The sequence below is a fragment of the Strigops habroptila genome, chromosome Z (genome assembly GCF_004027225.2).
Source record: "Strigops habroptila isolate Jane chromosome Z, bStrHab1.2.pri, whole genome shotgun sequence".
Classification (NCBI taxonomy): Eukaryota; Metazoa; Chordata; class Aves; order Psittaciformes; family Psittacidae; genus Strigops; species Strigops habroptila.
Window position 1 is genome coordinate 44,140,941 of NC_044302.2, and position 13,238 is coordinate 44,154,178.

General features: G+C 36.5%; 1 protein-coding gene across 2 annotated transcripts in view; it reads left to right on the forward strand.

The window, feature by feature from the left end:
* The window catches only part of LINGO2 (leucine rich repeat and Ig domain containing 2), a 536,575-nt gene that overhangs the window by 191,803 nt on the left and 331,534 nt on the right, over window positions 1-13,238 (forward strand). The window contains exon 2 of one of the 2 annotated variants that reach the window (XM_030512831.1): window positions 2,841-2,921. The gene's annotated coding sequence lies outside the window, so the exon portion shown is untranslated. Of the gene's footprint in view, window positions 1-2,840; window positions 2,922-13,238 lie in introns of those variants that run through there. The other variant, XM_030512832.1, reaches the window with a different exon arrangement.

Here is a 13,238-nt window from a genome sequence, read left to right on the forward strand (position 1 = left end):
TTTAAATATCTTTTGAAGGTTAGTTAAAATATAAAGCACAGTTGAGTGCTAAATTGTCTTGGCTTCCAAAGACTCATGCTCGTCCTTCGTTTAAGTCTGCTATATGTGCAATCAAAGGTAAAAGGAAATGGCTACTTCCATTTTCTTTCAGCATAAAAGATATTAATCAAATTTTTAGACATATGATGAATTTGATTATTTTTATGTTTGAGGGTTTGTTTGGTTTTTTTTTTTTTTTAATTTTAATTTCATTCTGTATTAAATCTGAGAAGAAGAGAACAAAAGGCAAGATTAAAAAATAGTTGCAGTTCCCCCTGGGAAGTGAAAAACCTGGATAAAAAAATTTCATGCATTCAAATAAAGCTGTTCCCCTTTTCCATTAGGATCACCAGATAAGTTAGTTTTGAACCTATTACTTTAACCTACACAGCAGTGAAAACAAAGCATGCTCTTTATTGAACTTAATGCTACATAATAAAGTTAGGAATTAAGTATAGTGTAGAAACTTTTCATGTTACATGGATATGTATATTTAAACTGCAAGATACTCTTCCACTATGGTGTGAAAGAACTATTCTATTCTATTAAAATATAGAATAGGATGGTAAGAATGAAAAACAAAATTGAGCACACCTTCCCCTCACCCCCCTCCATCTTCCCCATCTCAGTTTCCCTCCTCCATGCCCAACTTTCTACCTTCAAAATTACATTCAGAAATAAGTTGTTTTACAGTGACTGTGTGTTTTGACACTTCTTACGAATTCATCTAGATAAGCCATTTTCAATCTAGTTAGGGAGCAGGAATAAAGAAAATAAGATAACAGTTAAATAAGCTGTCTGGAAGGGAATTCTGCCTACTAATAGGGTATATTTTTTCTCATTCTTACACATTCTTATGCAATATTATTTTCTTCTACTGACTTTTTCTTCCTGCTATCTCGTATCACTGGTTATTTCCATTTTTTTCAAAAATAATTTGACCTCTTTATTTACAGCCAGTAGCATTTGACTTTCAGAATATTTCATTCAATATCTTTCTCTGGTAGATACAAAGGTAAGAGCTGTAAAATCAGATTTAGGCATGAATGTGTGAGTTTCCATCAAGAAGAAAATGTATAAGTTTCTCGATGTCTGGAGAGGTGTTCCAATCTCAGCAAAATGTTGGAGAATTAAAGTTTTTATTCTATGACAATTGTTCAAAAAAAATCTGAAGCAGACTTTCTGCCCACACCTGTTGAACTTCTCAACTAAGCAATGGGGTTAGATCGGGGTGTTGGGGTGTTGTTTTTTTTTTGTCAGACTAACAGCTCATACAGAACAACAGACAGCCATGCAAACTGCATAAGGGGGCCCAGAAGCCCAAGAGATGGATTTGTAGAGAATTTGGTTAATCGCTCTTTCAAAATAATATTTTTGAGGGGAGAATATTTTCAGCTAGCTCCCATTGTGAACCCTGCATTACAAAAAATAAATTAATAGTATATAAAGTTTTTATTTTCACAAAGTAAGCTGGCTGAAAATTGTATGCTAGAGAGATAATGGAGAAGTGCAGATCTCATGCCAAAATTACTGCTTTGGTGAACGAGCAACCCAACTTCTTCTCTAGGGAAGCAGCTTTGCTTAGTGGAGACAGTCCTGCCAGGAGATCTGGCAGCCCTTTGTTGCTTTCCAAGACTCCTTCTGCAAGTTGCATACATTCCTTATGTTACAGATTCCCTCTGCAGATTTGCTGTTGGACCCTTTACCTTGTCCATGAACAAGTATGTAGTGTAACATTATATCATTGAAATAACTTACATATTTAAGTACTACATAACAAGTTAGTTGAATGAGAATTTGTTAAAACATTATATTCTACCACAAAATCTGTATTGACTTACAATACCTGATCTTTCCCATAATTGCAGTGTTATGTTTATATAATATCCAAAGAATATTTTAAAGTAACATTTTTCTCTCTTTGTTATATGCAAATTTTCAGTTTTCAGAATAATCTCCATCGGATCATAATGTGCTGTATTGTAGGTGTAGAGATGGAGAGCCTTCTTTTCCAGGCATTGTGAAAGTCTTGGAAAAGTCATTTCTATATGACAGGAAGCCAAAGACTTTTGTTCTTTTCCTTTTTCTTTCTGAAAACCTATGGGGGACATGTAGATCAAAAGAGTTCATGAAAGTTTTTTCAGATTAATTTTGAAATTGCAGAGTTATTACTAGTGTTTGTTAGAAGTTTAGTTCTGAGTTATTGTATAATCTGTAGGGTTTTTTTCCTCTATCGGGTGTTATTCTGGTCTTGACAAACAAATTAAAACTTCTCTTAACTCCTTCTTAACAACGGCCTTGACTGTTGAAGACAATTTTTGTGTGTCCCATTGAGATAAATGGACAGTTCATATTTAATTCAATTTGGGAAGAGGATACAGTTCTAAAAACGTCCTTTCTTACTCTAGAGCTGGGGACATGGATAGAGAACTGGCACCAATTCTACCACCTTCAGAGACAAGTAGTTAATCCTATTGTTGAAAAGATTTATTTTTTCTTTGTCTCGATTCTGGATTTAGTGTTTGTTAGTTTTACCTTCAGATCTTTTGGTAAGGCTTTGTAAGCTACTCTAGGCAACACAGTTGCCTGCTCCCCTTGAGTGCCAGTGAGTGCACTCTATGATTGGTATTATTACCTCAGCAAAGACATTTGTGTCTCTGACAATCCTTTTTGTTCCTTTTAGGATAGGAGCTAAATATGATGCTAAGACTTCTCAAGGAATTTCATTAAAAACATCAATATTTCAAAAAGCTCAGTACAACCGACAAGTCTAAATATCTTTACCTCTTCTTGTTTTCTAGTAAGCAAGCAGTGGAGCTGGCGAACTTGGCAGCAAACTCTTTTGTCTTTCCTGCTTGTATCTGTGGAGCCTGGTTTGCAAGGTAAAGGTTCCATTTTAATTAACTGTAACTTTATATTATAGTTTCCAGTGACTAAAGTGACTTTATAATACTTGTAGATTTTAAAGAAAATACCCTTGCTTAGTGTTTCATCTACACATTTAGCAATGAATTGTATTAGAATGCTCTTACCATTTAAAATAAATGCAATGAGTTGCCTTGCATTCATTAACAAGCACTTTTCTCTCAGGAAGAAAGGAAAAGGATGCCAAGATCTAGGTAATTTGTGAGTTTCTGCTCATATATTTCTATCAATCTGAGTGAAAGAACAGTTAAGCTGGACCTGAAGATTTAAGTCTGAATGTGAATGCATTTGTTATTTCAAGATGTATTTTCTGTGTTCTGTGTTTATTGGTGATTTTGTGTTTATCGATGATTTTATTAGAAGGGATATATCAGGTGATTCTTGAGATGTACCTGGCTGTGTATGACAATCTTTATTACTGTACAGTTTTTTAAAAGAGAAGTTCTTATTTCTGCTCTTAAATATAGTTCTTAAGAGTGATATTGGAAAGGTAGTGATATTAAATATTTGGAAAATTTAGTTTGCTAGAGTTTAAAAATACCTCAGGGAAACTAGCTTGTTGTGATAATTGATTTCGTTACCATGGAAAACTGCTGGTTCTGCCAAGAAAAATATGTCCCTGAATACCTTCTTCAGCTTCAGTTAAGGGTCTAGGCTTAATATTACTCTTTCCTTTGAGACTTTGTTCCACCCCTGGATTTTATGTTTGAAGTTGTCTTAGTTGTCTGCATGAAAGAATATTTCTCTCTGAATCTTTCTGCTATTGAAATTAGCTCTTTTACGTAGAGTGATAATTAAAAAAAAAAAAAAAATTTTCAAAAGCTTTTTTATTGCTTATTGTAAAGCTATGCAAAAGCTGCTCCAAATTCATGATTTTAAATGGAGTGCTGAGCAGAAGAATTGCCTCCTTTTGACAGAAGTGCCACTATGAGCTGAATATTCAAGGTGAAAAACTAGCCCTTTTGAAAAAGAAAAACAGCATCCTCCACAGCACCTAAACCAGGGGAGTGAATATTCTACTCTTCAGCGTTTATTTAACAAGCTGAACACCAAGGCTGTGCATTTTAATGTATTGTATTTCTTTAGAAGGGAGAGAAAAAATGATGGATCAGCCTTTACTGTGAGTGAAACCCTGCTACGAGATGTGGGTGGTGATTGTAAAAAGAAAAGTAGGAGCATTTCCTTCTAGACATCTTCTGAGGATGGAAGCCATTTATAAATGCTGAAAAAGGCAGGCCGTTTTACCAGGTCTCTTTCACCTGCTAGAAACGATATAAAAATTCCAGTCGTGAGGAAGAGTCCAAACACAACGGTTTTCCATGCAAATGGTTAGGCCTTGAACAATCCAACTTGCCAGAAAAGTGTAGGTAATGTTGCATTTCAAAAGGGTTCTGGTGCAGCTCCCCAGACATCATGTTGTGTTACATAGGCCTCATCTGTCTTGAGTTTGCAAATCCAGCAGAAGTGGGGAAAGCACTAGCAATCAGCATCTGATGGCTAAAGCCATAATTTAACATGAGTTTAAATACAGTTTTCATGATTATGTAGCATTGTGTCTAATGAAAATTTAAGCATGTACTTAAACACTTGCAGAATTGGGATGTATTTAGCTCAACGGCAGCTAAAGAAAAGACAGTGAAAACAATGAGTAAAATTTCCAAAGCATTTATAATTGACACAGCAGCAGACACAAGCTGGTCTTTTTCCATCATGTATGGTAACTTGGTATCTTACGCAAGATAACAGTCACCAAAAAAATATATAATGTTTTAATACACATTTGACAAAGAGCATTTAATTTTTTTTTTTCTGAAAAACTTGCATTATGGCTTCTTATCCACAATAACTCATTCTGACTTACCGGGCTTCTTTTGGTGGTTGGTGTAGTTAAATCTGAAGGCACCATTGGTTGTAGTGAGTTATGTGTACTTTTTTGGCATTGACATTTCAATAGCAAAACATCAATATTCAATTTGCAGTTAGCAATAAGTCTCTGCCAGTGAGAATAGACTAATATGTCTTTATGGTGATCATCCTGTGTGGGGTAATGAGATGTTTTAATCAGCCAAAAGGGTAGGTTCAGAGCTGCAATTTGATTATTCTTTTTTTACACAGGTTTGGAGAATTATGGTGAATTGTCTTTCATTCTTTTGTCTTCCTCTTTCTGGAAAGATTTATTGCCACCTTTTTAACTTGTTTTCCTAGCATTCATGCTGTGTTGGAATGCATAGTGCATAACATTTGTGGATTTGCATGAGCTGATGCTGTGAAAGTTTTATCTGTACTTTTGATTGATATTAGGGTACCAGCAAAAAACATCCCAAGACCCTGAGTAGTTTTCAGGTGTCTCAAGAATGTTTGTTTATTTCTTTACTAATCTAGATACTACTAATGCTAATGTAAGGCACCAAGGCACTATGAGTGTAATGGCCATTTCTGTTTCAGAAATTAAAAGGAAAAGAAAAGGGAAGTGATATTTCAGACTGTCACCACATATGTCCATACATGCTGTGCTTTTATTTAGGGTACCTGCAGTCAGCAGCCTGTATTCTTTCGAATGAGTACAAGTGGTATGAAGATTTTCCACACTGTGACATTGACTGTTGCTGATGGTGTGTTTGTGTAGGCAGATTAACTCAGTTTCCTTCTGCATGTGGGCAACAGTACTTTAAGAACTGTTTTTTACTAATGCAGCTACCCTCTGCTTCAGTCTATCGGGTTGTCTGACTTAAATTTCCAGACAAAGTTCAGAAATGAGTTTTGGAGAAGGGAAAATAGGCATCCACACTCCAATATAATGAATAGACATTTAAAACTTATGTACCCCAAACAAGACCTTTATTTAGAGAGATGGGTGGTTCAATCAGTTAGGACACTTCAGTTTCTTCCTCGGCCTCCCCCAGGCATTAAAGAGGTTTAGAATTACCATTTGGAAATTATAAACTTAACATCAGTATTCTTTGGTTTTAAAAAATAAGAATGACACTCAGAGCTGAACAAAATCCTAGAGAAACAATCTGCTGGGAAAAAAGCTAAGAAAATGGAAAAATTCACAGATGAAAAAGGGATTTCTTTATGTGTAGAAATGGTACTAAGTTTTGTTACACAGCTAATCTGCAGCCACTTCATATGTTTTGCAGAAGATAAAGACACTTTAAGAAAAAGAAAATCTGTTATCTCCTTTTAGTAGCAATGGCAATATGCTTTTATTTTCTGTCACAAGCAATGCACCATTTTAGATTGTTTCTTTGAAATAATAGATTCAGTCCTTCCTTGACTTTCCTTCATGCCTTGCTCACAGCCCTACTGTGCATCCTTATATCTTTCTGGTTTGCGTTTTCAGCATTGCAGCCCTATCTTTGGTATGAAATTTTGGTATGAAATGATGAGCAGTGAAAGCTCATCATAGTAAAATACTGTGCTGCATTTCATTAATTAGAAGGTATACGAGCAAGAAAAAGAAGGAATAACTTTGTATACTATTATTGTCAATACAAGTGTGACACTTCAGATACGGTAATAATAAAAGGTAAAAGGAGACTCTATCAAGATAATGTATGTAACTATGCAAAACTGAACCAAGTCGGTTGGTTTATTTTAATGCTGGAAGAATAATTTTCATGCCAAAAAGTGTTTTTCAGTTCATGATTGGGAAAAAAAGAAACATTAAAAAAATCTGTTATATAACAGCAACTTGCTGATCTACATATTTTAAATAAATATATAGGTGATATATTTTTAACACCTTGATTTCTTTTGCATAATCTCTGTTTTTAATACAGCTGCATTTTTGGGGGTATTTTGTCAGTACCGCTAGAAATTGTATGGAAACATTTGGCATGAATGTAAAGACTCGTTCTTGAACAAATTTCAGAGCTTTATTCCATCCTTGTTTACTGCCTCACTGTGAATTAAATCATCCTTAGACTAGAAGATCATTCAGGCTCACTATATATTTAAGTTTAATTGTGCGGCCTGCTGAGTTCTGCCTTATTTTACTCTCGTGCACAGAAGAACTTTCTGCCAGCCAGGGGTGTCAATGCAGGTGAGATCCCAGGTCTGAAAGTCCAAGAACTACATGATGTTGAAAAGCCACAATCAAGTGGTAAATGATGAGGAGCTCTGCCAGCTCCCTGGGAGAGCCCTGTCTCAAATCCGTTAAAAAGCTGTTGAGTGTGCAAGGAAGAACAGGTCACCCAGCTGTGTGAATAAGAACAACTATAGGTGGATAGAACTTTAAAGTAATATAATTTGACAACTCTTGAGAAAGCACTCAAGTGGAGAGGCCACGTAGCACAGTGCGTGCCCTGTCCTGGAATACAGAAAAGGAGCCATGAGTACCCCAAAGGTAGAAAGAGGTGTTTTTCTGCAAGCAGTCCTTCCAAAGTGCTTTCTGTCACTGTAATTATTATTAACAATGTCAGAAGAGGAAATTCTACTGTCATCATATTCATAAAGACAAAAGCATGAAGGATGAGAAGTGAATACGGAATAACACATATATCTGTAGCCAGAGAAGCAGCATCCTCCTTTGTTTATATATAAATAGCAGGCTAAGAAGAAGAGTATTCTTCCAAAATTCCAAAACGGTTGTCAAGATTTCATCAAGCTTACTGTTGAATTCTTTAATTTGCTCAATTAGAGCCCCTGTCCTGAGTCTGGTGTTCTGACTCTGAAGCATACTGATACCACTCTGAAGGCTGTTACTTGAACTCCCTCATTGCAGTCAGCACACAGAATAAATCTCTGCAAAATTCACTGTTTTCCCACACATAGCTGTTTCTGCTTGTGTAAATGTAAGCATAGATCTAGAATCTGTCTGGAATCATTCTTTTCCCAAATCTGGCCTTCTAATGGGGAATATTATTTGGAAAAAAACCCCAAAAATTCAGAGTAGTTTTAATCAGAAGATTTAAAGTAACTGCTAGTCACCTTCATCGACTACAACAAAAGGAGAGCTCTCTCATACCATTTATTCAAATGTATTCACTGTAAAAATATTCATATAAATTAAGCAGAAAGCAGCCACCATTTCTGTTTCTTAATGTCTTCTCAGACAAGAAGATCAGTGCCTCAGTCAGGCATAAAGGTTGGTACAGAAGAGGGAGGGAATGGAGAAAAGAGAATAAACCAAGAACTGTATGATTTTAGGTTTTAGTTTCAGTTTTAATATGTAGTAGAACCCTAAACTTCTGGAGAGCTAACTTTGTGCTCTTCAAACACCTAGTTAGAGGAATCCCATGGGACAGGGCTCTAGAAAAGAAGAGTATCCAAGAAAGCTGGTCAATATTTAAGTACCACTTCCTTCCAAGTTCAAGACCTATGATGAAGAAATCAGGCAAAGGGGGCAGGAGATCTGCATAGATGAGCAGGGAGCTTCTAATAAATCTCAAATGCAAGAAAGAAATTTATGGGTTGTGGAAAAAGGGACAGGCCAAGTAGGAGCACTATAGGAGCATCATCAGGGTATGTAGGGATGCGACAAGGAAGATCATCTTGAGAGGTCCCTACCAACCCTAATGATTCTGTGATTCTGTGATTTTGTGATTAGAGGAACAGTGATGCTTTTCAGAATCGAAGACCAAGCATTATGGGACAAAGTAGGCTATTTCTGTAATATTAATGCATATATAAAAACATGCCTCTCCTAATGCATTCCCTATTCTCCTGATTTTCATCTACCTCAAATTTATGCCATTTTGCATGAAAATTAAAGTAAATAGTGATATCACTGACTAATTCACAAGAAATTATGATAGCCTTTAGACCTGTTTTGGAAATTCTACGCACTGTGTAGTGAAGCTCAGTGGCAAAATATTTCAAAACATTTTTTTGGAAAAGTTGATGGAAATATCTGCATTTATGCATTTGGACATTTTCAAAGTAAAAATGTTCTTCCTTTTTTTTTTTTTTTTCTTTTTTCCCCTCCTGTGACATGTTCTTAGCTTTACTTTTGTTTTACCTAAAAAAATAACAGACACTGAAATCTAGGAGAAGCTTGTTCCATGCACTAAGAGCATTTAAAGCAGTGTACCTTCGCATGGTATCCAGGAGCCAAAAATACATCTATTTTAATTTCACTTATGAAATATAAGGATTGCCTACACTGTGTTAGCAAATCAGTAATTATTTAATAAATATTATGAAGAGAGAGGAAAAAAAAAGTGTTCTTTCTTAAAAATGGATATTTACAATATTCATAGAATGCTAATAGCTACTTAAATATTTTTTTTTTAAGTGAAAATAAGCCCACCACAGACTTTAAAAACTGCACCAAACTTGTTCATCTTCATGCAAGAACTCTAGTCTGCTTACAATTGGATGTACTGAAGGAAGGTGAGGACCCACACTTTAAGTCTGTAAGCACCGTATGCCTGTATGTTTCTTTGCAAATCACAGCACAGTTTTGAAATATTGATGGTTTGTTTTCAGTAGCTATAGTGTTTGCACTGAATGTTTGGGGGTTTTTTGAATGATAAATAAAGGCAAGTCAGATTACTTGGTCCTGTCACCAGCAGCATACCTGGGTAGTACTAACATAATTGGAAATACCTGAGCCAGTAAAATTACTGGTATGGTCAGGTATTTCTGAAATCATGATTAACTTATGCACTGCCTAGTTGTTGTTTTCATACTTTTCAAAACAGATAAACAGAGTAAGCATAACATGATTTTTATTCTTTTTTTTCTTTGCCCACTTGTGTTTGGAAACTGCTCTCACTTTTGCGGAAGATTTTTTATTAATAATGGGCTTCTATCATTTTGTCTTAAAATGACACAATTCATAGAATCATAGAATCACAGAATCACAGAATCATAGAATGGTTTGGGTTCGAAGGGACTTTCCACCTCCCTGCCACAGGCAGGGTCACCTTCCGCTAGACGAGGTTTCTCAAAGCTCTGTCCAACCTGGCCTTGAACACTGCCAGGAATTGGGCAGCCACAGCTTCCCTGGGCATCCTGTGCCAATGTCTCACAACTCTCACAGTAAAGAATTTCTACTTTATATCTAATCTAAATATATATCTCATCTATACCTTATATCTAATCTAAATCTACCTCTTTCAGTTTAAAGCCATTCCCCCCTGTACCATCATTACATGCCCTTGTAAAAAGTCCGTCTCCAGATTCCCTGTGAGCCCCTGCCGCTCTCCTCTAGACTCTCTCAAGCAGGTCCATGTCTGGGATCACATCCAGATTTATCTGCCTGTTCCTTGTGTGTTTTATTTACAGAGTAGCTTTTTAATTTTACTTTCCTTTTCATCTTTTTTCATGAGCCACCCCTTAACATCATACAGCACTTCGTAATTAGAAAGTAGCTCTCCTGGGCAGTAGAGCTGTTTGTTATAAAACCAGAAATGTGGCATTTTTGTAGTTTTACTCAGAATTTTTCAAGGAATGTGTGATGTCTGAAACAGCAATTGACCCGTAGCGTATGCTATGATCATGCATGTATTCAATGCAAGAGTAATGCTATGCAGAATGGCAAAAAACCCCAAAACAACCTCAAAAGGTGAGTGAAATCGCACCTCTGATGCTTGGATAATCCTGGGAAAAAAATACATTTAGCACAGCTGTGTGGAGGAGCCAAAGAATAACATTTAAGCTGCATAGCATCCCAAAAGGTGAAAATCATGTCAGTGAAGATGAAAGTGACCAGGGTTTTGCAAGTGAAGGTAAAAGACAGAAGAGAGGAGGAAATGTGGAATGAAGTCGTAGTATAGTTGAAGTATGAAGTGCCAGTGGGGTTCCAGTAAGAGTCAATTTTGGCAAAACTGACTAAGATGACAGATAATGATCCTTAAGAGAATGGAAGAATAAATCTGGCAGGGGAAAAAGACTTCTAAACTTTGGGTGGAAACCATGCTAATTAATGCATCTGATGCATTTGAATGAAGATTCTCACCCTGAGTACTCAAAATTCCTTCACATTTTTTTGGACTGTACAGCAGTGAAGGCTATTCTGTACTCTGGGTGTGAGGAGTTTGCACTTTGTAAGTTGTAAATTATATAGTCAGATAATATTCCAGCTTCATTTAACCATATTATAGAGCTCCTCAGCTCTGCTGAGCATGTTAATTACAGGAATTCATTTTACCATGATGATATTCAATGTCCAGAAATAGAATAAAACAGTTACTGTTGCTGTAGTCAGCACAATATATGTTTTATGAGTAGCAGCAGGTAAATGGATAATGGTTAGCAGACTGCATCCTGTGGAGAATGACACATTTTCTGGGTCACTAAATAGTCAGCTCACTCAGTTCAAGTACAGTAGTAATTGAACGTTAGAAGATTTATGGTGGCAGTGGATCGGGAATACTAGTTCACTGAACAAAAAGGACAGACTTCTTTCCCCTAAACAGAGGTTTTGGTAGTCAGGAAAGCTTTATTCTTCTGTTACGAACTGATTAGATTCTGCGATGTTCACCCGCTGTTGGAATTCCAGCTTTTGCCTTAAGTTCATCTTTCCTTCAGCGAGCTGGCCATGTCAGTGAGCAGTCAGTGTGTCTGTCAGGCAGAGGGATGCTCTGAGGGATGTCACCTTCTTGACACATCTTTCATTTCTTTCCCTTCAGTTACATAAATAATAGTAATTTCAGCCCTGTCACTCCAAGATTATGCGAACTTGTGGTCATAACTGCAATTTCTTCTAGAGTCACTGAGGGCAACACTGGGCACTGCAAGCTCCAAGGCATCAGTTTTTTCTATATTCAGCTATGAATGGGTGTCCTTAATTTCAAAGCAGTTGTGATCCAAGTTGAAGTCTGCTGAAGGACTCTGAGATAGATAGGGCTGCTCCTGTCCCACTGAGGTCTGGCTGGAGGTGTGGCATTGCCTTTCTGCTTGTGCTCCTGTCCAGCTAACCCCAGAGCTAGATGTGGAAGGTCGGTGCTGTATCTGTGTGCAAACAAGTGCCAACCAAATGCGACTGCTCTTGTCCAAAAATAACTGCCCATAGAGACTGGTGTGAGCCTTGCCATAAGGACCGAAGAGAAAAATCACCCTAGTTAAAGTGACATTTCATCTATCAGAGGAAGGGGTTTTCCTTTCAATCAGATGAGGGTTTCATTTTCAAAATGCTGTTCTTACTCTGGAGGTTGCTGCATAAAGAAGAAGTCTGGGTACTTCAAAGGAAAACCCACATACACAGTTATGCTGACATTACTGTATGTTCTCTCTTTTGTACGCTGTCTAGTGTCCTAATTCAGGTGCAGTACCATGCTTACCTTACACAGTCTTCTAGTGGTGTATTTCAGGTTAAAATGCTGGGGCTTTTTATCTTCACTCTCAAATTAGTGCTGTGATTTAAAACCATTTTTAATACATTCGATAAGAAAATAGATTACTGGAATCAGAAGGAAACTTTTGTCATTTCTCAAATAAAAATAGCAAAGCAATGACTTTTGAACTAATACCTGAGGGCGAGTAGTACTTAGATAGTTTTGCCTTTGAAGATACTGTTTTACTGAGGTCTTTTAAAGTAACCACATTGTAGTTTTGCATGTATTTTATGTTTTCAGCTAATACATCCTGCTTTTTGAGATAATTCTCAGATCTTAGGTGCATTCAGCAATAATGTTAAAAACAAACACAAAAATGCCTCAGTAGTTTTTTATTAGTAAAATGCATCTGGGTACAGGATTGCATTCCGTGCATATGAACTTTATTTTCATTTGAAGTTGAAACTGCTGAGAAGGAAAGGCTTACCACTGAAGTAGCCATACTGTAAAGGACACCCAAGTCTAGGCAGTAACCATACTGTAAAGGACACCCAAGTCTAGGCAGGTGTAGGGCTTTTATGAGTCTTCTGGCAGTGTCCTGTGTGCTGATGGGAAACACACTGCTGTAAGGATATAGTGTCCTTCAGAGTTTTTGTCCTTATACTGCTGAAGAAACTGTGGTTGTTACATTTATTAGAAGTTAAACAAATGAAATTTATACTGTTCCGAAATGCTAGTCCTTGGGGGGGCAGGAGGAGGGAAGTGTTTTATTTTTGAGACTTATTTTACTTGCATTAATGGCTTTGTTTAGCATTTTATGCTAAAATATTTAGCATTTTATTTGCATTAATTCCTTTAAATGATGAACGTATTTGTTCATGTTCTAGCTATTCCTCCCCTTTCTCCACAGATTTAAGTTAAAAAGAGAACTTTAAATGTAGTTGTCCTGCCTTTATTTGTTGTTTCAGTTTGCAACCTAATTTCACTGTCTTCCAATCAATGTAAGGGTATAGGGAAAGGATATGCTTTGGGTGTTTGTATGTTCATTAA